General features: G+C 46.6%; 1 protein-coding gene across 15 annotated transcripts in view; it reads right to left on the bottom strand.

Annotated features, from left to right (window-relative positions):
• The window catches only part of CSGALNACT1 (chondroitin sulfate N-acetylgalactosaminyltransferase 1), a 343992-nt gene that overhangs the window by 89160 nt on the left and 229059 nt on the right, over window positions 1-25773 (bottom strand). For 3 of the 15 annotated variants that reach the window (XM_057537122.1, XM_057537119.1, XM_057537117.1), the window contains exon 3: window positions 7438-7568. The exons of the other annotated variants lie outside the window; for them this stretch is intronic. The gene's annotated coding sequence lies outside the window, so the exon portion shown is untranslated. The remainder of the gene's footprint in view (window positions 1-7437; window positions 7569-25773) is intronic. 15 annotated transcript variants of the gene reach the window in all.

The raw sequence follows: 25773 nt of genomic DNA, 5'->3' as shown, positions 1-25773 counted from the left end.
GGCTGCCTGGCCCGAGGCTCTGCCCGGACACAGAACCGGGCTCCGAGGGTCGCACTCCCCCTTCACCCTTGGCACTCGGATCAGGGGTCTCCAAACTGACCAACACAAATAGCACGTTCCAGGCAGGAAGTAACTAGTGGACGAGTACCACATGTTAATGTGCTCATGATAAGTCAGAGTACTGTTGTAGTGTGTATTTGCAAAACAATACCCCTAAAATAACGAAAAAATTGTTTTTAATGTCTTCTCACCCTGAGGAACCGTCCCAGGCTCCCCAGGGACCCGCTTCCAGCTCCCAAGTAACTGCGCTCCGCACCGAGTTTCATCCCAGTGTCCCCGGGACGGAGCTGCAGCCCCGCCCACCCCAGGGCCCCAACGCAGGCTCCCGCTCCTCAGGGTGACCTTCCTGCCTCTGGACCTCCGGCTCCATCCCAGGGTCCCCAACACCTGCTGCCCAGACACTGCCTGGCCCCTGCCAGGTACATGCTTCCCTCCCTTCCAACCCAGAGGACCTGGACGTGGCCTTCAAGACACCCTAGAGGGTCCATTCTGAGGTCCTCCCTGTAACCAGATCCGGGAGCTGGTTCCCCATGGCCCAGAGGGACCGAAATCCCCTCGTTGGGAGGTGTCCCTCCATCCCCTCATCTCTACACTGCTCTGCAAGAATCATTCTGATTCCTTTTTCCCTACTTGGAAGCAGAGAAAGGGAAATGTGGAAAAAGAAACTGGGGTCTGCTAATCAGAAAATGAACACACGGAGATTAATCACAGCTCTGAAAGCCAAAAAGCCAGGAAACAGGCCCAAGCTCTTATCTGCTAGTCTCTTTTGATTTTGGTTTCTAATTCACTGGTGAACCTTCGTAGAGAAGAATTGAAAGAGAAGGTCGTCCTGAACACACGTAGATTTTTCTATTCCCCACCCCTTGCCACCTCCAACCTTGTTTCAGGAAGCATCTAAGGAGGTCAACCAGCACAGGTGGCGGCCGTGGGGCCTGGGGAGTGACGAGAGAGAAGGACATCGGCACAAGAGGGCAGGACTCACGCTACTTAGATAAGCTGAATCAAGAACCTTTTCCTGGCAGGAAGTTGCCCCAAGCAGACATGCAGGCCTGGGTCAGCTGCCAAAACCCTGCTGAGAGGCCTGTCTGGCCTCGGTCCGGCCCGTCCTGCGGGCTCTCTGAGGCTGGTGGGGTCACCCTGCCCGCAAAGCGGGAGCCCCAGAAACCAAGCTCCCAGCACCTCCTGATGCTCACGATTACATCCGCTTAGAGAGCATCTGCTCTGGGCCAGACACCAGACTAAGCACTTTATAAACATCATCTCATTTAATCCCCCAAACAATCCTATGAGCTACGTCTTCTTATCCCATTAAAGATAAGGAAACTGAGGCTTAGAGCAGTGACGTAACTTGCCCCAAGGTGCACAGCTGGCAAGCGGCCAAGCCTCGTTTCACATCCAGCTCAATCTGATGCTAAACCTTGTTCTTACCCACTAGGCCGTACCGTTCACCACCCTCACTAATCCCGAACTGCTTGCTGAGACCCGTTCCTCATCTTGCACCCAACCTGTCCAATTTTTCTTGCTTCTGAATGCCTAGTGGATCTTGCCTGGCCCCTCAGATGTAGCATAAAGCAATCTTTTCTTCTCTATATAATGTTCTGCCTCCCCACTTATCTGTGGTTTGCATCTCCACATCCCTTACCAGATCTGCAAACTCACACCACCCCTGGAAAGAATGCCGATCCTGGCTGTGCCTGGTGTGAGCCTTGCTCTGGCCCCTCGGTGGGCTCGGGACAGAACACCCCCTGCGACATCCGAGGGCTTCTGAGCAGATGCCAGAAGCTTACACCTGCTTATCACCCACTAAAAAGCATCCTGGCAAGTGGAATTTCTTCTTTGAAGGGAGAGAGACAGGGCCTCTCTCAGTTGGCTAACCAAGCTGCTGGCTGGCCTCGCCATGAGTTCCCTCCTGCCCGACACCGGCTTCTCCCTTCCGTCCTCCAGAGCCTGGCAAAAGGAGCTGCCCACGCAGTGCCACACACCGCGAGTCCCCTACCATGCTCACATGCAGGCAGAAGTCACCCCGACCGCTGACACCGCTGGAGACTCAGGGAAGTGTGCCGCTGCGGAGAGCAGGCCCCAGCTTCCAGGGAAAGGCGCGCTACTGATTCACAGGAGAGGGTAATTGAAAGTGAGCGGTGCTCGTGCGCCCCTCCAGCTGAGCAGCAAGCACAGGGCCCCAAGCAGGTGCTGGGTGGAGCTGCTGGGCAGCAGAGGTCAGCTCCGAGGGGGGGCTGTGAATCGCCCTCCCTGTGCCGTGAAGGCTGAGGTGGGCTCAACTTCAGTGACAGCGAGGGCAGCACGGAGAGGGAAAGCGGGGCTCTCTGCTTCCTGGTAAGACGATCCGTGTACTTTATTAGCAGATCGGAGAAGGAAAGAGGAGGATGAGAAATAAGGTTCACCAAATGCCCCCACCATGTCCCAGCCAATGCCTTTAAAACACTTCTAGACACAGAGCTCCCAGAGCAGACGAAAGTCCAAGGCAGGGACCTGGTGGCCCTTCAGGCAACCCCAGGGGCTCCACTGAGGACCTTCCAAGAATCACGGGACCTCGAGCATCACCTGCTGTCTCACCTGAACCTCATGAGAGTGGCTGATCCCAGTCTTGAGACTAGGATCTGGGACGTGGGGAGGCCCGAGGCTTGCCCACCCAGCCAGCGGCTTCCACATCACCACACGCCCCCCAAAGCCATCGACACCAATCAGCCTGACGCTCCAGAGGGCAGACAGAGCTGCCACATGTACAGAACCAAACCTCCCCAGCAAAGGGGAGGCAACGCCCACAAGCAGGGCCACAGGGAGCAACGCAGCAGGGAAAGCCCCACAAAGAGGATAAAACACGGGCCCTAAAGAGAAGCGCAACCAGACACCAGCCTATAAAAGTGCAAGATGGCGGCCCTTGGACCTGGAGGTGAGCGCTGGGGAGATGCATGAAGCTCTCCCCGCTCCCCATCCTGGGCTCCCTGGGTGAGGCTCGGCTTCACTGCAAACAGTGACGACCCACGGCTTTCCTCTGGCCCTTGTGGTCACCCCGAGGCTGGTGTGTGCTGCCCCTCCCAGGGGTGTCACTCCAATCCCGGGCATCAGCCAGCTTGATGTATGAGTGTGGCCACCCCGGGTCTCGTGAAAGAAGGGGGTGAGCACAGCAGTTCCTCACCCCCGCAGCACGGCCACGAAGGAGCAACCCCTGGACACATCCTGAATCAAAGGTGCTGGGACCCACTCTCTCGAGCCCATTGACGTGTTTTGCTGGCATGTTTGAAGCGAGAGGGTTAAGGAGGAAACCGCCACTTTGAGTCAAGACAAAATATCCAGACTAATTCTGCCTCGTTCTCCTCTTTCTTCCCCACCGACAAGGAGGCATCAGCACACAAACAAGGGTCTGGCTTCTAGAAAGCGGCTATTACAGAACAGGACTGGAGAAAGTGCGGGTGGTACAGAATTACTTTAGAAACCCCATGGGGCTAGATCAGCAGAGCCATCTATCTGAGTAGAGAAGTAGGACCAATAATGCAGAAAAATATAATATTAGTCCAATATTATATAAATGCAAGATATCGTATTATTTTCACAAAAATAAAACCTGGAGCTGATCGCAGACCGTATTTTGTGGTCCAGCTGTGGCCCGCCACGCCACGGGCCCCTCCTCTGGCGTCCTAGCCTTTCCTTGGCTCACATCCCACACCAGTGCCAAGCCTCTCCTACTGCCCACTATACCCACTGGGGGGTCAACTGATCACTAAGGGATTAGCTAAAGCATTTCAAGATGTTACTTCCAGGGACTTCCTTGGTGGCGCAGTGGTTAAGAATCCACCTGTCAATGCAGGGGACACGGGTTCGAGCCCTGGTCCGGGAAGATCCCACATGCCGCGGAACAACTAAGCCCGTGCGCCACAACTACTGAGCCTGCACTCTAGAGCCCGCGAGCCACAACTACTGAGCCTGCGCGCCTAGAGCCCGTGCTCCACAACAAAAGAAGCCACTGCGATGAGAAGCCAGCAAACCGCAGCGAAGAGTAGCCCTTGCTCGCTGCAACTAGAGAAAAGCCCACACGCAGCAACGGCGATCCAACGCAGCCAAAAATAAAATAAATAAATACATTTATTAAAAAAAAATAGATATTACTCCCAGAAAGAAATTTACCTGCAATAGAAATTGTCCTATTTCTACACAAGATAGACAGCACAGAGAGCTTACTTCATCCAAGTTTGTTTTTCAGTTTACTACTACTTCATATTATGCTAATATTCCTCTGCATCACTCTTATAATATTCCCTGCCCTTCCTGGAAACATTCACCTTCCTCTCTAGGACCCCACCCTCTCTGCATCTTCTTCCTGCTTCTCTGAGGCCTCCGATGGGGCAGGTTCTATTAACATCATACCCATTTCGTAGGTAAGGTCATGGAGGCAGAGGTTAGTCACTGGCTCAAGTCACCCAGCAAGAAAACAGTAGAACTGGGTGTCCAGCTCAGGCAGCGTGGCTCTGCTGTCCGTCTCTCCATCACTGGGCCCCACGCTTCTCTACAGTTTTCTACGTGCTTTAACAGAGCCATGGGCATCGTAGAGGGGTGCACAAAGCCTGGCCAGGGAGCAGTGCTGGAGCATGAAGGGCCTGAAAAGAAGGAACCAGCCGGCCAGGCTGGCACCTTGACCTCAGGCCTACAGCTTCCAGAACTGTGAGAAATAAACGTGTGCTGTTTAAGCCACCTGGTCTGTGGTGTCAGAACAGTGGTCTGGCCTAAGACAGGCCTCCTGTCACGACGGGGACTTTGTACAGTAGCCTATAGGCACGGGTCAGCCAGCCGGCTACCTTTTTAAATAGGAGAACCACATGATGTGAACTGAATTTCAGCAAACGGGCAGTGCTGAGAGGGACTGGAGAGGGGAGACCGGCCTCGGGGAGATGGGCACGTGGCCAGCGCACCTCTGCGGTGTCCGAATAAGGGACGTGGGGATAGCAGCAGTAAACGTGGGCTGCGGTTCTAGAGCGGCGTGTCGGATACCATCTCCAGGGCCTGCAGACCGGCCTGACATGGGATGGAGAGTATCCAGGGAGCACGAGGGTGGAGGGCGGAGCCACCGCTGGGAGAGAACAGGCACAGGGGAAGATCCAGGGCAAAGACGGGCTGGTGCTGGACACGCCCGGCGGGTGCTGCTGCTGAAATGACGGGGGCGGGGGGGTCGCCCCGTCGACTAGCCTCACACCTGCACAGCCAGCAGTCAACCGAACGCGGCGGAACCCGATCAGAGAGCCGGGCCGGCACGGGCATTGTTTCACTCACCAGGAAGATCAGCCTCGGAGAAACAGCTGGTGTTTAGGCAGTGAGAAGGCTCGGGTGAAGCACCGTCAGAACCAGAGCCCACGGCTCTGGACGCCGGTCCCTGCCTCAGCCCCACACTCCAGAAATTTTAAATCAAAGTAGCTCTCTCACATCCTTCCCATCCCCCAAAGCCCAGTTTATTTTTAAAAAGAAAAAAGAAGAAAACCGTAGTGTATCTTAAAAGCTCTCCCCACACTGCATTTAAACAGAGAGGCGGGGACCCCAGGCAGGCTGGCGGGGGGTTTTAAAAGGCCACTGCATGTGAAGGCTCAGCTCGGTGCCCAGGCATGGGGACGGGCACGGGGCAGGGGGGGTCATCACGTTTCCTAGACATCACTCAGGTCTCGGGACAATACACCTCCCAGCTGTAAGCAGCAAGCAGACTGTCCGACCAGCGGACTGCCCACTTGGACCACGGGCACAACTCAGCCAAGGTCGGACCCACCAGGTCCCTGGCGAAAGGTCAGCAGGTACCATTTGGGAGAAATCTCATAGACCCTCCTAAGATATTTCTGAAATGCAATTTTCCAGTAGCTCAAAATGACATGACTCGATACAGCAGTGTTCTAATTTTAGCTGCCAGTATTAGAGATACTCCTGGGGTTCAAACAAAGTTTTTAAACAATAAAACCTGCTTCTCTAAATGAGGCTTCAAGATGCCCTCTTCTGACTGTACATCATCATTCTGATACATAACAATTCTCAGTTCCAAGCTGCTCAGGGTGGGCATAAAAAGCCTCTTCCTGAAAAATAAACAGGAATACTATCCTTTTGATGACACACTGAGTCTGCAACACTTGCTAAAATGACTACAACTGCACGACCCCATCTCAAAGGAGCAAAACACACACAGAGTTTCACCCCAGCTGCAGTGACCTGCGGGCAGCAGGGACGGGTGGAAGATGAGCGGGGGCTCTGAGACCACCCCCTACTCTCCCCATGCCCACCAGTTCCCACCGGAGGGTGGCACGTGGAACCCTCGTGACAAGCATTTTCTCCATAGTAACAGGAGCATAGAAAATAACTCCTGAGATTCAGCAACGATGTTATAATTAACATGAATTTTATCCACCCAGTCACTAAATATGTATTGAAGGAGACCGTTTGGACCATGACAGTGACAGAGGAGGGGTTAGTCGAGGTCCCCGTCCTCACAAGGTGCCGGGAAGGGGGAGAGAGGGACAGGTGAAAAACAGCTGGCTGCCAGGGGGATGTGACCAATCACCATTAATACAAACAAGATGTTTCTGTGGTTCAGAGGAGAGACTGTTCTGGTTGGATCAGAGGAACCTTCCAGGTGGCAGAGCTGGGGACCCTCCGAGAATCCCTCCATGACCATGGTTATAAAACATGCAGACCTAGTTAAGGTTTTCCACTCCTGCACCAATTCCACTACTTAGGATGCCTACTGTCTTAATTTTTAAAAGGGGAAAAAGATAAAGAACTATAAAAATTCAGCATTTTATTCACAGACTCTAGTTTTTCCTAGATTTTTTTTCAGATTCTTTTCCATTATAGGTTATTACAGAATATTGAGTAGAGCTTCCTGTGCTATACAGTAGGTCCTTGTTGTTTATCTATTTTATATACAGCAGTGTGTATATGTTCATCCCAAACTCCTAATTTATCCCTCCCCCCTCCCAGATTGTGTCTCTCTGAGTGGGTCTCTCTGTGTTCAAATCTCTTTCATGTGCCCCAAGCCAGGTGAAAACTCCATGGCCTTGTCACAGCCCTTATTTATTTATTTATTTAACATCAGCTCCTTCTACATAGAAGGAAGAGTTGAATTTTTTTTCTTGAAACCAAGCTAATGGGTCTCAAGATTGACACAAAGGCAATTATCCGGTGGAGAAGTGGGTCTGAGGAGGGCTCCACTTTAAATGAACGTTGCTTTATTTCTGTTAAAAGCCTCTAATGAGATGAGATTTTTAAGGAGCTTCCTTAGCTACAGAGGTCGACCCTGTTGCTTGCCTACGTTTGGCAGATGTTTACTTCCGAGTTTCTGGCTCCCGGACAGGGCTGACATAAGCAAAAACATAACGAAACGAAGGGTACCTCTGTCAAACGTGGCGCAACCTCAGCCTCCGAATCAGACGAAAGATGCTGAGAAGAACAAAAGGAGGCCATCCCATCCCCACTGCGGCTCTGGTCACCAGCACGCTGGCTCTGAGAAGCCACCAGGGAATCTACAAACAGGGCAAAGCACACACTGACCACGCCTTCAGGCCTCAGCACTGCATATAATTCACTGTTTCGTTATGTCTTTATTTGTAGCAATTCAGAAAAGCAAGCAAGCCCCCTCAGCACGGAAACTTCATGTTCTTTATCCTATTTATTTGCCAGATCAAGATCTCCCTCCAGGGCACACAATCCCAGCTGCAAAGCTGATGAAAAAGTAATGTCAATTTTCTTTAAACAAATGTGAAAATGCAGAGTACAAACTAAAACCCTCAAGATGGGTGGGATCATTACTGCTTTCATTTTCATTATAACCGGCACTAAGAACCTGCAGAAATTTCCAAGGACTAACGCTGGAGAAAACCAAATTAGGAGGTGATAATCAGGAAAAAAAAATTCTTGTTTACACAGGAAGTTCAAGGCCAAGTCTGTTCTCAGATCGCTGGCCTCCGCCTGTCCCTCCCAGCTCCTCTCTCCTCCTGCCGCCCCCCGACGTACACTCACCTGGCCCATCCTTCACCTGGCACCAGGTGTCTTCTGAGAGGCCTCCCCTCCCCCAGAGATGGGCAGCTGGAGAGACTGCTTGGTGTGTGGTCTGGCTCAAAAGGATGAGCAGAGACTACCAGAGGCCTCACTCAGAAAGTCGGAGTCAATGACCCAGGGGGAAGCTGCCCACGGGGAGTGGCAGCTGGGGCACGTGGCTGAGTCACAGGACGTCCAGAGCTGCAGGTCCACAACCTGAGCGCCTTGTCAGACCCGACAGGTGAGGCCAGAGGCAGCTCCTCCCTGCTGCCTGCGGAGGGATTGCCGTCAGGTCCCGTAAAGCTGCTCCCTGCCCAATCCCACACCCCGCCCCTGCCCCTGAAATCCAACGGGGTCTAACGAACAGGGGATGAGGAGGCTAGAGCCCCGGTTCCACCCACAGGCTTGCACTCCCTCAACTAGGAGGGGACCATAGCCATTATTTAAAGACCCTTAACTCTGAGCTTATAGATACATTTAAGATTTATAGATAAAAATGAAAAATGCTTATTTGACTGATAAAGATATTACCTAAACTCTCAGGAGTCATAACCCAATGGCAGTCAATCAGAAACGAAAATAAAGCATTCCTGAAAACATTCTGTAATTTAATGGGGGAAAACTGTGTACTTTACAAACTTCAATCCAGACACTACTTTTCTGAATTATATCCTGAGTAAAGTAAAAGACACCCAGATAAAAAATATTTGGCTTACTCTTTTCAATACTAAAGTCACCAAAGCTCTGTCATTCCAGGACTGGACAAAATGCTAACAGAGTCTTTAGACAACAAGCCGTTGAACAAGCATGCACTGAATATACTGAATTAAGTGCCAAGTCTAGTTCACGGTATCAGCTACCTATATCATACAGACCAGTAGCTACATGTCTGCATTTAGATACCAGTGTAAGTGCAGATGTCTAAGTACAGACAAAGTATAGATGTACAGATACATCTCAAGACATAAAGGTGCACAAGCTAGAGGCCCTGCAGGAGGCAAGCACATGAACAATAAGCTCACGGCTGGAGGAGCAAAAGTAAGAAAGGATCGACACAGACAGGGGCATCCAAGCCAGCACTGAGGGCAGAGAAAAGGCTTTCTGCAGGCGGTGACACCTGAGCTAGGTCATGAAGGAGGGACTTAGCAGGGAGAGAAAGGATGAAAGAGCATTCCTGGCAGAAATAACCCCACGGCAGGGCTTGGAGGCAGGAAGCAACGTGGCGCACATGGGCCGCGCAGGCCATCGGGGTGGCTGGAGCGGGGGCTGGAGCTATGGGATCAGGTTGTGCAGAACATCGAGCTTAGGGCGGAGATTATAAATTTGGCTTTGGCCTTGGGCATGTTAAATGCCTCGGAAACGTCCAGGTGGAGATGGGGAATAAGAGGAAGTCTAGCATACAGACGGTACAGCATCTAGGCCATCGCCGTAGAGACGGTACTGAAACCCTGAGGCCGAAGGGGATAACGTGGGGAGAGCACAGAGCAGCAAGCAAAGCTGGTACCCACACCAGTGTAGGAACTCCAGCACCAAATGGCCAGGAAAAGGAGAGGAGCTTCAAAGGAGCCAAGAAGGGACTTCCCAGGAGCTCCGAGTTCACGGCACTGTTTCAATCTAGAGACAAAGACCCTGGGCCACTGGGCCTACACATCTCCCGCGCCATCCACGAAAGGGTGGGAGTCTGCCTGTTCTAGGTTCAATATCAGGTAGCCCACTTTTGCCACATACTCAAACCATGTCCTGCAAACTAACTTTCTAACAAAGCTGATCTCGTGGTCTCCGTCTGCCTGAATACAGTTTCTCCACTTGTTCAGAACTGAGAAAAAAGAAAAAAGAAAAAAGAAAGCAACTCCTGACATTCAGAAGCTGCCCTGACCCTCCCAGCAAGGCCATGTACCCTAGACATAAACCATCTCAAGAATACCAGCCTCCCACAAGGTTACTCTGAGACCAGGATAAGAACAAACAAACACAAACAAAATAAGGCCACTTCATAATTTTGTCTAATCACAGACAAAAACAAAGAAAGTGTCAGCCATGAAATACCAAACAGCCCCTTTCTTGGCCAAAATGACTGATCGCTACTTCTTTCCTAGTTCCCCATTTGAGCCACTGACGCAATGGATAAGATTTATTGAGATGCCAAATCAGAGAATTAACCCCGCTTTCTGACAGCATCCAATCTGGAGCAAATCTCCCCTTCCTCAGACCCACCTGCGGGTCCCCCAACTGAAACCCAAATCCATATAGTAGGTTCTATCAGCCTCCTCCTGACACCCCCTGGATTCTCCACAGTGTGTCTTTATTGTAATGAGCAACAGACCCAGAAAGACCAAGTACCGCCCTCCTGTCTGTGGCTGGAGGCAACTGACGGAACTCAGGTGAGGAAGACGAATACACTGAGCCCTAGGGCCCCAGGACGGGACACTCAGGACAGCAGTCACCTCTCGGGAGGGCGCAGGTGAATGTGAGCAGGGAGGATAGAGAGCCTGGGAAGCTCTGGAAGGAAACAGCTGTTGATATTGTTAAGATTCTTTTTCTTACAGTGGGTGGTATGTGGGGCTGTCATGTTCTTAATAAAACGTTTTTAAGTCTGAAATCTTTAACAATATACTTTTAAGAAGGAGGATGCAGAATAACAATGTCAGACGCTGCTGAGCTGTCGAGCTAAGAGCTGAGAAAAGGAGGCCACGGTAACTCAGCGAAAGCTCTCTTACCGGCTTGATGGGTGTGAACGGCAGGTTAGGGTGGATTACAGACAGAGGGGGAAGGAGATGGAGACAATGAGTATGGAAAACGTTTTCTAGTTTAGCTGCAAGGGAGAAGGCAGAGAGAGCTGGAAAGGTGCGTGACGTCACGTGACGGGTGAGACCTACGGACCTCCACTCAGGGCAGGCAGCAAGGAAGGGGAAGCCACATGGAGAAGAGAAGACCCTGCCTCCTGCAGCTGCCTCTGCCCTTAGGCTCTGGCCTCTGATCAACATTTAACTGATCATCACCACAAATCCCCCCTTCCCCATTACTGACTAATGAGTATCACAGATAGGAGTGAACGAGAAGATTGTATCTATGAAATTTCCTACTATCTGCAACTCTTTCCTTCATTAACATAGATCAGTAACAGACTTTGTATTTAGTTTAGTCTCTACATTTATAAATTATAACCATGTTATATAAACTTCGCTGTAATTCAGACGCTAAAAATCTCGTTTCCATAAAATTGTGGAACCAAGAGCAAAGCAGAAAAAGGCGACTGTCCACAAAGTTCGCGGACTTTACGTCTCACCTCACAGACGCTCGAATGAGAACGGGGCTGGTGACAACAAGAGCTCCCCGGAAGCAGCCACGGAGTTTTGTTCAGCACAGCGTTTCCCTGCACTCGGGCCTCCATGGAGCTGCTCTCCCACCCCACACACAGCAGGACCAAGGCTGCAGCCACGCCCCAGGCTCTCAGGCAGCAGCTGCTTCATGACAGAGGTCAGCGGGGCTCAAGGTCAAACCTAGAACCTGGGCTGCACTCTGGGCTCGAAGAACCCCAGTCAGTGGTTACTTGGTAAAGCTGCCATTCCCATCAAATGAAAACATGACGATGATAAATTAAAAAACCTTTGACTAATTCCAGGGAGCTCGAAACTCATCACAGACAAGATTAGTTCCCTAATCCTCATGACATGCTACTAAGGGATCAGATATCTATTATCCTTATTTGAGAGAAGGAAAAATTTAAATCCCCAAAGCACAAGCTTTCTAGATGAATGTAAAATAATTAATGAATCGGCCTGCCAGAATATTCATTCACATCTACACATAATGAAGAAAAAATATATTTAGAATCCTCCTTGCTATGGGAGGAGAGAAGAAATTTTTAAAGATCCTTTTCTTCAAGGAATATGTAATCCGAGGGAAAAAAATTAAATATGTGGAAAGCAACGCCTAAATGGAACTTCTTAAAAATGCCAAAATGATAAGATGTTCAAAACCAGGAGGGGAGGAAAGAGAATCTTAAGTATCAACCAAAATACAGCCTCCCTGAGTGTTCTGGCCACAGGCCTGAACGTCTCACCTCTGGAGCGTGTAGCCAAGGTGAAACTGTATATCAACAATGACTTCTTTGGAAGAAAAGAATTTTATCTTCTGCAACTGAATTCAGTCTGCTCTCAGGGCCCCCATCTGCAGGGAGCAGACCTCAGATTTCCGTCTGTTCTGGTGCACTCGCCACGGCCCGATCCAGCTCAAGCACCCCTGCACACCTGAATGTGCCCTGTGCATCACTGTGTAGCCCAGAGCTGCACCTCCTCCAGCAGGCAGTGCCCCGAGGTTTCCCCACCGCTCCTGCCCTTCTCCTGCAGGCAAGGCTCCTGGGGGGAATGGAAGGGCCGGCCCCTCGGAAACTCTCCGCTTCCTACTGCTGCCTGAGTTTTCTTTATCATTCCCAAGAAAACGGTCCGGAGAGCCCCACATCAAGCAAGACTCTGGTTTACTGTAAATTCTACCCTTAGGCTGTCAGCTTGGGCTTATAGGAAAGCACAGATCCTTTTTTGTTGTTGGGTTGTTGTCTTCTGTCTCCCTCTCAACAAAGCCAAGCTTTTGGAAATATTCAGTGTGTACTTTCAGGTTACTGTCTCACTATGAACCTTGAAACAACTCTCATTTTGCTCCTGGAAGCCCAGCAGCACTGCCCTCCTCCAGAAACAATCAAGGTCCTAGTTTCAATGGATGGAAGCTGCAGGGCAGCAAGGAACACTCAGGGGCTACTGGGAACAAGACACATTGGTATCTTCAAAACATCATCCGTGGGGGCGTCCCTGGTGGCGCAGTGGTTGAGAGTCTGCCTGCCAATGCAGGGGACACGGGTTCGAGCCCTGGTCTGGGAAGATCCCACATGCCGCGGAGCAACTGGGCCCGTGAGCCACAACTACTGAGCCTGCACGTCTGGAGCCTGTGCTCCACAACAAGAGAGGCCGCGATAGTGAGAGGCCCGCGCACCGCGATGAAGAGTGGCCTCCGCTCGCCGCAACTGGAGGAGGCCCTCGCACAGAAACGAAGACCCAACACAGCAAAAATAAATAAAAAAATAAAATAATTAATTAATTTTAAAAAAACATCATCCACGTTACAAAAAGCTTTTGTATATGTCCTCTCTTTTCTAGTCCCTTAAACATCTCTCTCTTTCAGGTTCTGATCATACAAAGAGCTCCCCGGCCCGCCTTCCCACTCCATACCCTCCTCCACAGCTGCCATTAGGGTTTTACTAAACTCACAGCTTCGATTATGATCTTAATCATAAATAACTGGAAACACCCCTCATGCTGACCTTCAAGGTCCCGCTAAAGCAGACCCCTGCCGCCCTCCAGCCCTGCCTTCTTCCACAGTCCAGCCAGGGCCGTGCTCAGAGGGCAGGCGGTGAACCCTCCAGCCCCACAGACGCGCAAGTTCAGGCTGCTCAGCCCTTGGCAGACGGCGCAGAGAGCGAGACGTCGGCTAACGTGCCCAGATCCAGGGCCGTCCACCTCCAGCCCACCGCTGGAACGGAAAGCAAGCTGCTCGTGCATCGTGCTCTGCACTCTCCTGCTGTACCTGTTGGTGGTGTAACCCTGGTCTACAGCGGTCTTCTCTTCTTCTTCATTCCCTACTCTTAATTTGTTCCTTTCCAAATCTGACTCCTTCTTCGAGATGCATCTTAAATACCTAACCGTTCACGAAGCTTTTCTTTACTGCTATAGATTCTCTCCTGCTTTAGCCTTCAAGTCCCTTGATTTCATCTTTCTCGTGGCGCAGACATTCTGTCTCCAATCGCATATTTCTAGGCACTTCATGTCCTCTTAAGGGACTGTAAGCCCCTTGAGGGCAGGACTGGATCTGCCCACTCTGTACATCGACAGCACAGAGGGCACAGAACAACATTCAGTTTCAGTCTGTTGAGCATCTACAATATATCTGGAAGCCTCCTTGCTGGGGAGTATAGAAGAGAATTTTGCAGATCCTTTTCTTTTCTTCAAGGAATATGCAATATAATTGAGGAGAAAAAAATTAGATATATGACAAAGCTTAGACAGAACTTCTTAAAATGGCTAAAATGATAAGATACTCAAAAGCATGAAAGGAGGAAAAAAAGAATCTTTTGTATTAGATCAAAATACAGCCTTGCAAAATGTTCTGGCCGGTCTCCCCCGCACCTCCACCCCCGACCAAATCCACTGTCGTAAAAAACTCAGATCCAGCATTTTGTCTTCTTTCCTAAAGGCCTAAATTAAAGTAAGTAGAATATGAAAATATATCTTATTCAGTGATGTGTGAAAATCAGAATAAAGTTTGGAAAAAAACCCACAAAAACACACTTGCTATTACCAAGCTCATAGCGGGGTGAGATACTCAGCTGCAGGAGAGCAGTTACATAACAAAGAAGCAGACCGCAGGGAAATCAAACGCCAGCGACTGAGTTGCTGCAGATGGTGGTACGTGAGCAGGAAAACGCCCATCACAGCCCTGCAGAGGCCTCCAAACCAGCGGCTGGGGAAGTTAAATGCAATCCACCAAGAATTATTTCTTGTCAGAACTCAAGGCAGAAGGAATACAAAACTGAATCAGAAGTGGAAAAGCCCCAAGTGACCTAAACTCTCTCACAGGTACCTAAAATGCACAGGGAATGACCGCTTAAAGAGGCATAAGAAACGCCTGGAAGAAATCAAATAATAATAATAGGCAGTTGATCAGGACTAATCCTGCAAGCGGCAGTATTTTTTCCTCCTCCGGTCAAGTGGGGAGTTTGCAATCCAAACAGCTTTGGTGATTATAACAAAATATTATATTTTGTGTCTCTCCATTGCACTTCCCAATATTTCCTCCCAGGAGAAGCTTCTGATCACAGGCAGCTGCCAAAACATGCACGGGGCTGACGGGGCCAAAGATGTTGCTGGCTAAAGAAGGTGAGGGCACTGAGTCTGCAGAGAAGCGTTTACAAAGGAGAACAGCAAAGGCTCAAAACCATCCGTGGTGAGAAAAAGAATGTGGAAAGAGGTCTCTAGTACTTTAAAAATGTTAAACCGACTTCCAAATTACAAGCCCTGTGCCTGTTATCCGTGAGTAGACTAGATCATACAATATGTAAGAAGAGAAACATTCTCTCCCATGTTTAATTTTATAGAATAATTAGTGAAGTCTTCCAGTTCTCTAAAGGCCCGCAAAAAAATTTCAGGGTGCTCTCCCAACACCTCAAAGAAGGATTTATCATCCAAGCTGCCCCTTAAACTATGTCCAAAATCAAGGGTCTAAGATAACTTAATAATTTACAACTTCTGTTCCAATGACAACAGTAAAAAATGGGATAAAAGTTGATTACTACTTAAAATAGACCTTCTTGTAATGGGTGATTCATCAACTGAACTCTCCTGATTAGAAGGTTTCGAAAAAATATACACTCGATCTCAAAATCACTGGTTCAACTAAATGTCCATTAATAACAACGTTAACATTTTAAACATTTGCAATCATTTAAACAACGATTAATAGCCCCAGATTAACAACTGAAAAGTGAGGTTTTGTTTCTTATAACTGAGGGAAACATAATGCTCCAATTCAGTGTCTGGAAATTTAGAAACTAAACATGATTCCAGTTGCAAGATAGCAGATTGAACCCATACATTTAAGCTAATGTAATACACCATACTAACATGCTATAGAACAAAATCACATGATCTGATGAATTGATGCAAAAAAAGCATCTGACAAAATTCAACATCCATTCATGATAAAAAAAAAAAAAAACTCTCAGAAAACTAAGAATAGAGGGAACTTCAACTTGATAAAGAGTATCTACAAAAACCTACGACTAACATTACATTAATGGTGAAATACTGAACTGGGAACAAAGCATGGATACCCACCTTCATAACTTTTGTTAGATCTAGTACTGGAAATTCTAGCTAGTGCAACAGTCAAGAAAAGGCAGACACACTAGAAGTAAAGAAATAAAACTGCCCATATTTGTAGATGACATGATTGTCTCTAGAAAATACAAAAATAACCATATTTCTACGTACTATCAGAGAACATGTGGACACAAATTTAAAATACAACAGCATTTACAATCACTCAAAGAATTGAAATACTTAGGTGTAAATCTAACAAAACATATATACGACCTATGTGCTGAAAACTACAAAACGCTAACAAAAGTATTGAAAGATCTAAATAAACTGATTCATGGATTGGAAAACATATTCAGGGATTCAAAGACTCAACATAGGACAGATACAGATTCTCCCCAAACTGATACACAGATTTACTGCAACTCATAAAAATCTCAGCAAAATTGTTTTATACATACAGACAAGATTATTCTAACAATTATATAAGGCAGCAAAGGAACTAGAATAGCTAAAACAATTTGCAGAAGAATAAAATGAGAGGAATCAGTCTACCCATTTCAAGAATTATTATACAACTACAGTAATCAAGACTGTGTGATACTGGCAGAGAGACAGACACACAGACCAATGAAACGGGATAGAGAACCTGAAATAGACCTAAGGGATATGCCCACCTGGGTTTTCACGAAGGTGCAAAAGTAATTCAATGGAGGACAAACAGCCTTTTCAACAAGGGTGCTACAGCAATTGACTATCCACAGTCCCTCCTCCCCACAATGTCGACCAAAAATTAACTCAAAAGGGATCACAAATTTCAATGTAAGATGTTAAACTATAGAGATTTTAGAAAAAAACACAGGCGAAAATCTTTGGGATCTAAGACTAGACAAAGAGTTCTTTCACTGGCACCAAAAGTATAATGAATAAGAGGAAAAATTAATAAATTGGATGTCATCAAAATGTAAAACTTTTGCTCTGCGAAAGACTTTGTCAAGAGGATGAAAAGATAAGCTACGGATTGGGGGAAATATCTGCAAACCACATATCCAACAAAGGCCTAGCATCTAGAATATACAAAGAACTCTCAAAACTCAACAGTGAAAAACACGAATAATCCAATTAGGAAATTGGCAAAAGGACATGAACAGACATTTTGCAAGGTGGGAAATCAGCCAGGAGGCCAAGGCAGTGATCCAAGCACGAGATAACAGTGGTCCAGATGAGGATGAGGGAGCAGGCGGGGCAGAAGGGAAGGAGCTTGGGCTCTCTGCTGCACGTAAGACTGAAGGACTGGGCAACTGGATGGTAACGTGGGAGGCGGGAGGTGTCATGGATTCTGGGAACCACTGGATGGTTTCATTTCCTAAGCTGATGGAGACGGGCTTGGAGAAAACAACATCAAGGTGTGCTTCAGGCAGGGCAAGCTGCAGGTGACTGTGAGATTAGTGGAAAGGGCAGGGCTTTACGGTGCTCTTTGTACACTGGGGTCAAGGTTATAAAGCAGGTCTCCCGCCCTTGCCCCCTCGCTCCCCAGTACCCCACACTGACGGGCTGTATCATCTCCGAGCCCCCCAAGCTCACTCCTGCCCCCAGCCTTGTACACATGTCTGCCTGGAACGTTCCTCTCGAGACCTCAACTCTCAGCCCTCACTTCTTGGATTTGATGCTTCAGCCCTACTGACTTACGTTGGAGGTTTCTCAATCTTCACGTCTTCTCTTGCCTGGAGAGCTCCGTTTGTCCTGTTCCCTTTGCCTGGGAAGGCTGTCCTCTCCCTCCAGTACCTTTGCCTGAATATTCTCGTGCATGCTTCAGCATCAGTTTGGCCTCCAGGAATCCTTGTGTGACCTCTGGTTAAACACCCCCGTGTGGTCACCTGACATGGCCCCCCTCACATTGTCCTGTGGCCGCCTGTTCACCCCACCCCATCCCCAGACTGCCTGTCACTGAAAGAAAGAGCTCTGTCCTATTCCTTGCTGCCTCCACGCTGTCAGGCCTCTATCAGCACATATGGGACCATCACATGTGTCAATATTTTCTCTGGGTAGTAGGACAATAAAAGAATTTTCTCCGTTGTTAGTTTGACTCTTATGAGTTTTCCATATTTAGCTTCATAAAAATGTATTTTGTAGTAGAGAGTAAATGTGATTCCTGAATGCTTCCACTTCCCCACTCCCTCCAATGAGTGTCTGGAGTGGACCACGAGGCTCTAGATGAGGGCGCTCCGCGCTCCGGTCTAACACCGCTGCTGGCAGTTCTCGCTGGAAGCCTACAACATCTGACAGAAAAGGTCTTCAGTAACCAACACACGCTGGAGTGGAGGCAAGACATCCTCATACAAAAGAAGGGCAACTTTGGCACAGGTAGATTTTACTACGGAAAATATTTCCAATCCAAGAAGACTGTCTAGTTTTGGGTGGAGGAAGGAAAAGGAGTATTTAAATGACAAAGAACCATCTTCTGAATGCTCTCTTCTGTGGGCCACTTGGTTTTTTTTTTTTTAATAAATTTATTTATTTTATTTATTTATTTTTGGCTGTTAGGTCTTCGTTGCTGCGCACGGGCTTTCTCTAGTTGTGGCGAGCGGGGCTACTCTTTGTTGTGGTGCACGGGCTTCTCGTTGCGGAGCACGGGCTCTAGGCGCACGGGCTTCAGTAGTTGTGGTGTGCAGACTCAGTAGTTGTGGCTCGCAGACTCAGTAGTTGTGGCGCACGGGCTTAGTTGCTCCGCGGCATGTGGGATCTTCCCGGACCAGGGCTCGAACCCATGTCCCCTGCATTGGCAGGTGGATTCCCTTGCGCCACAAGGGAGGTCCGGCCACTTGGTTTTGACAAGGATTTCATTCCAAGTATCCAAGAAAGAAGAGGGAAGGCACAAGGACACACACACACACACACACACACACACACACACACACACACACCCCGTAACTGAAGCCTCTTAGATTAACCCAAAGGAAGGCCATTTAGATTCCTTATAAAGAAAACAGTCAGCCAAACCAGGGCTGTGTCACTTCAGCCACAGCAAGAAGGGAAGACTGTCCATTTCACAGAAGATTGAAACCACGTTAGTGGCAGAGGGATAGTTGACTCTAAAACCCCAGGCTGGCTGGTGGCTCCTGAGGATGCCCTCCCAGGCCCCCGCCTCACCTGCTTCTTCCCTTCCTCACAAGTGCTTGCCGTCCTCCCTCTTTTCAAGTCGGGTCCTGAGTGACACCTCATGAAACTACACCAACGGAGTAACGGAGACCAGAGACGATTCCTTTGTACCGGGGAGCAAAACACACTTCCATGTCTTTTCATAGGAAGACAAACAGACAGTCCCCTTCTGCTCGCCATTTCTTCATTCCGTCATTTTTATTTATTGACCTACCTAAAACCTCGTCATTCCCTTGAGTTTTTAGAACAGTTGTTATTCAAAACAGAACCAGAAAAGAAGAAAACATAATTTCTAAGTTGTTTTAATTGCCTAAATGGTTCTAAAGCTATTGGGTTAATTTATAAAAGGAACACTGTAAGCACTTTATGAAGCCCTTCCTTACATTCCAATTCTGTGTGCTGATAAATCCAATTTAGTTCCGTAAGCTTCAATAATGAAATATCAGAGAGGTAACAGCTACTCCTAGAATATTCACCCACAGGTGTAATCCTTCAGGAACACGGAGATAAACTACTGGCAATAAAACCAATTTAAACTGTGTGATGCCCAAGCTCGAGCAGTTCAGAAGCAATCGCCTGCATCTGCAAAATGTAACCCTGACGATGACTGAATTACAACTTAAAAATATTAGGCTCATGAGACTTCTAAAAATAGAAGTATATTACGCAGAGAACCCTCACAGTTTTTCATCTTTGGCCCCAGGTACCTTTATAAAATGCAAAGTCTGATCTTGATGACAGTTCAGAGGAACAATCATATCGCTTTCCCCAGCACTGTCACTTGGAGTTCAGCGTACTGTTGCAAACAGTTTACAAGAATGAAATGCACGCCTGTGCGGGAAAGCGTTCACACAGCAGGCCCAAGGCTGCTGTCCTTAGAAAGGCCTGCTTACAAGGTTGGCCCTTGGCTGGTGTCCGGGAACTCGGCTTTTACAAAACTCCCTAAACCGATGTGAAGCGTCTCCTAACTGATAATGTGGTTTTGCTGTGTCCAGGCTGTCTGCATAAACAATGTGATTTATGGTGGACATCTGCTTTCTTTCTGGGAGGCTGGAATTTTAGTGGGCGTGCTAGGCAGAGAGTGCCTACCTGACCATCCCCACAATAAAACCCTGAACTCAGATCCAAACGGGCTCCTCTGGGCAGAAAGCTCTGCAGACAGTCAGCTGCAGTTTTCGCCGTTCGGGAGGGCGTAGCTTGGGTATCTTTCACACGGACAGCACAGGAAGACTGCACAACCCTTGCTGTGTCACTGTAAACACCCCAGACATAAGTGTGGCCACAGGCTGATCCTGTGAGCCCTTCTAGTAAATCACCAAACTACCCCTGCAAAAGGCTTACAACAAAACATTAGCTCTTACTGGATAAATATTTCGTGTTTGTTAATTTTTCTAAAGGGTAAAATAGACTGCCATCATTAAATCCAGCTGACGTAATAACCTGATGCTGCTAACGTAATGGGTTTTTCATTATAGAGACACAACTGTAACTTTTTTGTTTTTTGCAATTTAGTTGTTTGTTGCAATATAGTTTATGGAAAAAGAAGAGTTTGGTAACCACAAGGACATGGCTGTCAAACTATAGATTTAGACAGAACCCAAATAATAAATCTGCTCTCTGCCAGAGGCAACAAAATAAAGCAGAGCAGACAGCTGGAATATGGGCCTCCACCAAGGAGACTAAGACTTTATTTCTCTAATTCAATCTTAAGAAAAATATAACTTAATAAGACTCATCTCCACTACTTTTAAAATATATACTTTAAAAGATATTGGGAACAAATTATCACTAATTTTTATGACTGAAACACTGAACATAATAAACGTGAAAATTCAGGTGTTCAAAATGAGAACATAAGATTTTAATTTTCTTCTCCAATAGTGAAAAGAAAAAAAAACTATAGAGCTGTACAAAATAGATAAGCAACAAGGATACATTGTACAGCACAGAGAAATACAGCCATTATTTTGCAATAACTTTAAATGGAGTATAATCCATAAAAATATTGAATCACTATGCTGTACATCTGAAACTAATATAATATTGTAAATCAACTACACTTCAATTTAAAAAAAAACACAGAGCTTCCCGATAACTCTGAAAGAAGAAAACTCTGTTTTCACTACTTTAGAAATACACAAAACTGGGACTTCCCTGGTGGCGTAGTGGTTAAGAATCCGGCTGCCAATGCAGGGGACACGGGTTCGAGCCCTGGTCCGGGAAGATCCCACATGCCACAGAGCAACTAAGCTCGTGTGCCACAACTACTGAGCCTGCGCTCTAAAGCCCACGAGCCACAACTACTGAAGCCCACGCGCCACAACTACTGAAGCCTGCCCACCTAGAGCCCGTGCTCCGCAACAAGAGAAGCCACCGCAATGAGAAACCCATGCACCGCAAAGAAGAGTAGCCCCCGCTCGCCGCAACTAGAGAAAGCCCGCACGCAGCAACGAAGACCCAATGCAGCCAAATACAAATAAATAAAATAAATAAATTTATTTTTAAAAATCTTGATTAAAAAATAAGAAATACACAGAACTGAACCAAAGCTGATCCCAAATAAACATGCACCAGCTTGGAAGACCTTCCTTTTTTAACCACTCTGATGTTACAAACTGTCGAGAGGATCTGCAACTGGCTTATCCAAATATTTCATTATATTTCTAGAGAAATATGGAAAATGGCCCCAGAGCCATGCTGGGAGATTACATAGAATATGTATGCAGATTACACAGTAGGTCTGATCTTCATCCATCCCACTCGGTGACTATGGACATCCAACCTCATCCTCCAAATGGAGGCTGTGAATCTAAGAAACAAGAAAAGCCCCCTGGGAAGACAGCAAAGAAATAGACTATGCTTTATGGAAGGGACTTTGAGCCTCTTTCCCTTCAAAAAGAGCAGCTTTCAAGAGCAAGAACCATGGGAGAAACCAGCCATTCTTTCAGACACTTTCTACTTTCAACAGCTTATCCCCCAGGATGAGGGTGACCCCACAGCTGCACAGGGATTCCTGGGGGTGGGACTGGAGCACAGCAAGGCCACTCCCAGGTCATCCCTGAGGCTACAAACAATGCATTTGTCTCCAGTGAAACCGTTCAAGTCCTGTTTCTGGACTTGACCGACCAAGGCCGAGTCTGGCCTGTCAGGGAGGCCTGTTCACAGAGGGTACTTAAGTGGTCACCGTGGGTGTCTGCTGTAGGAGGATGTGGCCATCCTCCCGGTTGAGCTGAGATGAAATGTATGAAATATCAAGAAAAGACTTTTCTATAGAACAGTCACCATTTAATTGAAGATGTAAATTCACAGACAAGCCTCTCATGGAAAATGAGATTCTGAGAATTTTCTCACAGACGTATCCCGGAAAGGCAGACCCTGGCCTAAGACTCTTTTTTTCTTTGATGATAATGGATGCTGAGAAAGTATAAAATGCCATCGTGCATGGCCTCTTGCTGACAGCAAGGATTTTGCCTTTTGCTATTCCTTCCTTCCCAGCGCCTAGCACAGGGCTTCAAACATAAAAGGCACTCAATAAATGTTTCTGGATGAATGAAATGGGTATGTTAAAGAGATGAGGTAGTAAAACAAGTCAAATGATCAGACTAAACCACAACGCACTTTTCCTCCCAAAGTCTCCAGACAGACAAGGATAGAAGATGCTGAGAGCAGCCGGCGTGGAACCAACACGACAACCCCATTTTTAAAAAACAGCAAAACAAAACACAAAAAAGCAAATAAGCGAGGCACATAGTGTGTAAATTGCAAGTATAGTTACAGAGTGTAATAGAGTTTGAAATTCAGGATGTGCAGTTGCCGTAGTGTTGGATAAAATCACTAGAGTACTTTTCCCTTCATTTAACACAAGGAAAAAAGGTTTTAGGAGGAAACAAGAAAACATTCAATATGCTTTACATGTTTAATTCAATTATACAAATAAATGTATGCAGAAAAATTTAGTGAAGTAGAATATTTACTTTCAATATTTTTACCCAATTTCTATACTCACTGATATTTGTATATCAAATATACCAATATAATAAAAGATTTCTTTAAGCATATTTTGATAAATGAGCTAAATATGGCTTTAATGTATGCTTAAGGGGCTGTGTTTCAATATTAAGGTTTACGTTTTTTCCTTCCCCAAAATAACAAGATGCCCATATGTTCATCTTATTCCTGCTACAACAATCAATTTTTGTGCAAGTTACTGACCACACACAAATTATTAGACACTATTCTTTCTAACAAGAGCTCTGCCTTTACCTCTGTCGAAGAAATTTGTGAACCTCAACAGAAGTGTTGGAACAACTGTGCCTCATCACTCTACACTGAGACAGGAACGCATCATTAAGAATTAGAAGGAGGTCATAAAGCCTACTAGAATTTCCTTAACTAAACGTGCCATCAAATCATTTAGAAAATAAATGCTTGGAATATCCTCTGACAATGCACAACAATAGAAATTCTTTAAGAATCTAAGTTAAATTCTTTTTTAGTCTACTGAGTTGTAGGGACCTATAGATCAGAAATTGGCCCTTCAGGACATGAACAGATATCTGTACACCAATGTTAATAGCAGGATTATTCACATTAGCCAAAAGAGAGAAATCAGATGTCCACTGACAGATGAATGGATAAGCAAAATGTGGTCTATACATAAAACGGACTATTATTCAGTCTTATAAAGGACGGAAATTCTGACACCTGCTGCAACATGGACGAACCTTGAAGACATTATGCTCGGTGAAATGAGCCAGACATAAAAAGACAGACACTGCATGCTTCCACTTACCTGAGGTACTTAGTATTCAAATTCACAGAGACAGAAAGCAGAACGGTGGTCTCCAGGGACGGGCAGGAGTGGGAGTTAGTGTTAGATGGGCATGCAGCTTCGGTTTAGCCAGGTAAGAAGAAAAAGAGTTCTGCAGATGGATGGTGGTGATGATTCCACAACAACGTGGATGTCGTTAATGACCCTGAGCTTAAGTGAACTGTACACTTAAAAATGGTTAGGATGATGAATTTTATGTTATGCATATTAAAAATATTTTAATTTTTAAAAACTTTAGTTTAAATGAGTTTGTTATATATATATATATATATATATATACACATACATATGTATATACACACACATATACAGATTACCATATTTTTTCAAAAAATACTGTAATATACCAAAGCCATTGAATTGTGTATATAGTTGTTTTGTATGGTATTAAATTTATATCTCAAGAAAGCTGTTTTAAAAAAAGAAGAACTTGGCCTTTCCAATGTGACAAATCCCCAATTTAATTCAATCAACCACAACGGAGGGTCACCTACAGAGACTACGCTGTGCTTGATGAATTGACCCCTAAACCAGATGGTGCAGGTAATTATACATGACCAGAATCAGGCTGCTTAAAGGGGCGGGCCAAAGCCTCCATGCTTCTCTCTGCTTGATCTGCCATCTACTCCTTGTTCATCATGCAATTATTTAGATAGTCCTGCTAAACTGCTAATACAATGATATCTTAAAAGCCGTCTTGATCTCTACCCAAACTCGGATGAAAACTAAAAACAAACCCAACTGTTCCTTGCAAAGAACTTTAAGTCAACAAAGCTGAGGTCTTGCCACTGTAACCGAGGTCCCTGAATCAGTGTCACATTAAGGGCCAGGGTGCAGGGCGCTCCTGTGGCTTCTCAAAGTCCATTAACTGCCAAGATGCTCTTCCCAGAGGGAGCTGACAGCAGCTGAATCATCAGAGGCCTCTTCCCTAGAAATACTTGACAGTGATTTTCCAGAAACATCTTCTGAGACCTCACCAGTACCTCAAAGGAGAATCTCCTGGTATTTTTACACCCAAGAATATAACAGATACAAAAAGACACCCGGAGTCTTACTCGCTAAAAAAAATACATGTTAGCCAACAGATGAAGGTTCTAGATGATGCAACAATAAAAGCACTGTTTTGCCAAAAGTCTACTCATCACTTGTTGGGTTTTTTGAGGCTTTATATAACATGTTTTAAGGTACATGTTTACATAACATGTTTTGGTTATATAACATGTTGCGGGAGAGAAGAAAAATCTTTTATTTATGGTCCAGGCCTGGTCATTTGGGATCAGAACGCACTTACATATTTAGAAGAAACAACAGTGTATTCTAGGGACTTTCAACTCACTTTAAGAATAATAATTTAGGGGGCTTCCCTGGTGGCGCAGTAGTTGAGAATCTGCCTGCCAATGCAGGGGACAGGGGTTCGAGCCCTGGTCTGGGAAGATCCCACATGCCACGGAGCAACTGGGCCCGTGAGCCACAACTACTGAGCCTGCGCATCTGGAGCCTGTGCTCTGCAACAAGAGAGGCCGCGATAGTGAGAGGCCCACGCACCGCGATGAAGAGTGGCCCCCACTTGCCGCAACTAGAGAAAGTCCTCGCACAGAAACGAAGACCCAACACAGCCAATAAATAAATAAATTATAAAATAATAATAATAAATTGCTGCTAAGGGACTTAGGAGAAGACTTTAAGAAAAGAATAATAATTTAAAATTCCTTGGAAAAAGAGACAGATCACTGATATGGAAAATAAATTTTGACTGGTAAATAATTCTCAGAAGTGAAGGAAAGAGCAAAACTTACATAAAAGGCAAACAGGACAAGAAGGCCACCACTGGGCCCC

The sequence above is a fragment of the Balaenoptera acutorostrata genome, chromosome 21, assembly GCF_949987535.1.
Source record: "Balaenoptera acutorostrata chromosome 21, mBalAcu1.1, whole genome shotgun sequence".
Taxonomy (NCBI): Eukaryota; Metazoa; Chordata; class Mammalia; order Artiodactyla; family Balaenopteridae; genus Balaenoptera; species Balaenoptera acutorostrata.
The sequence above is the reverse complement of the archived record's forward strand: the minus strand, read 5'-3'. Positions and strand labels throughout refer to the sequence as shown.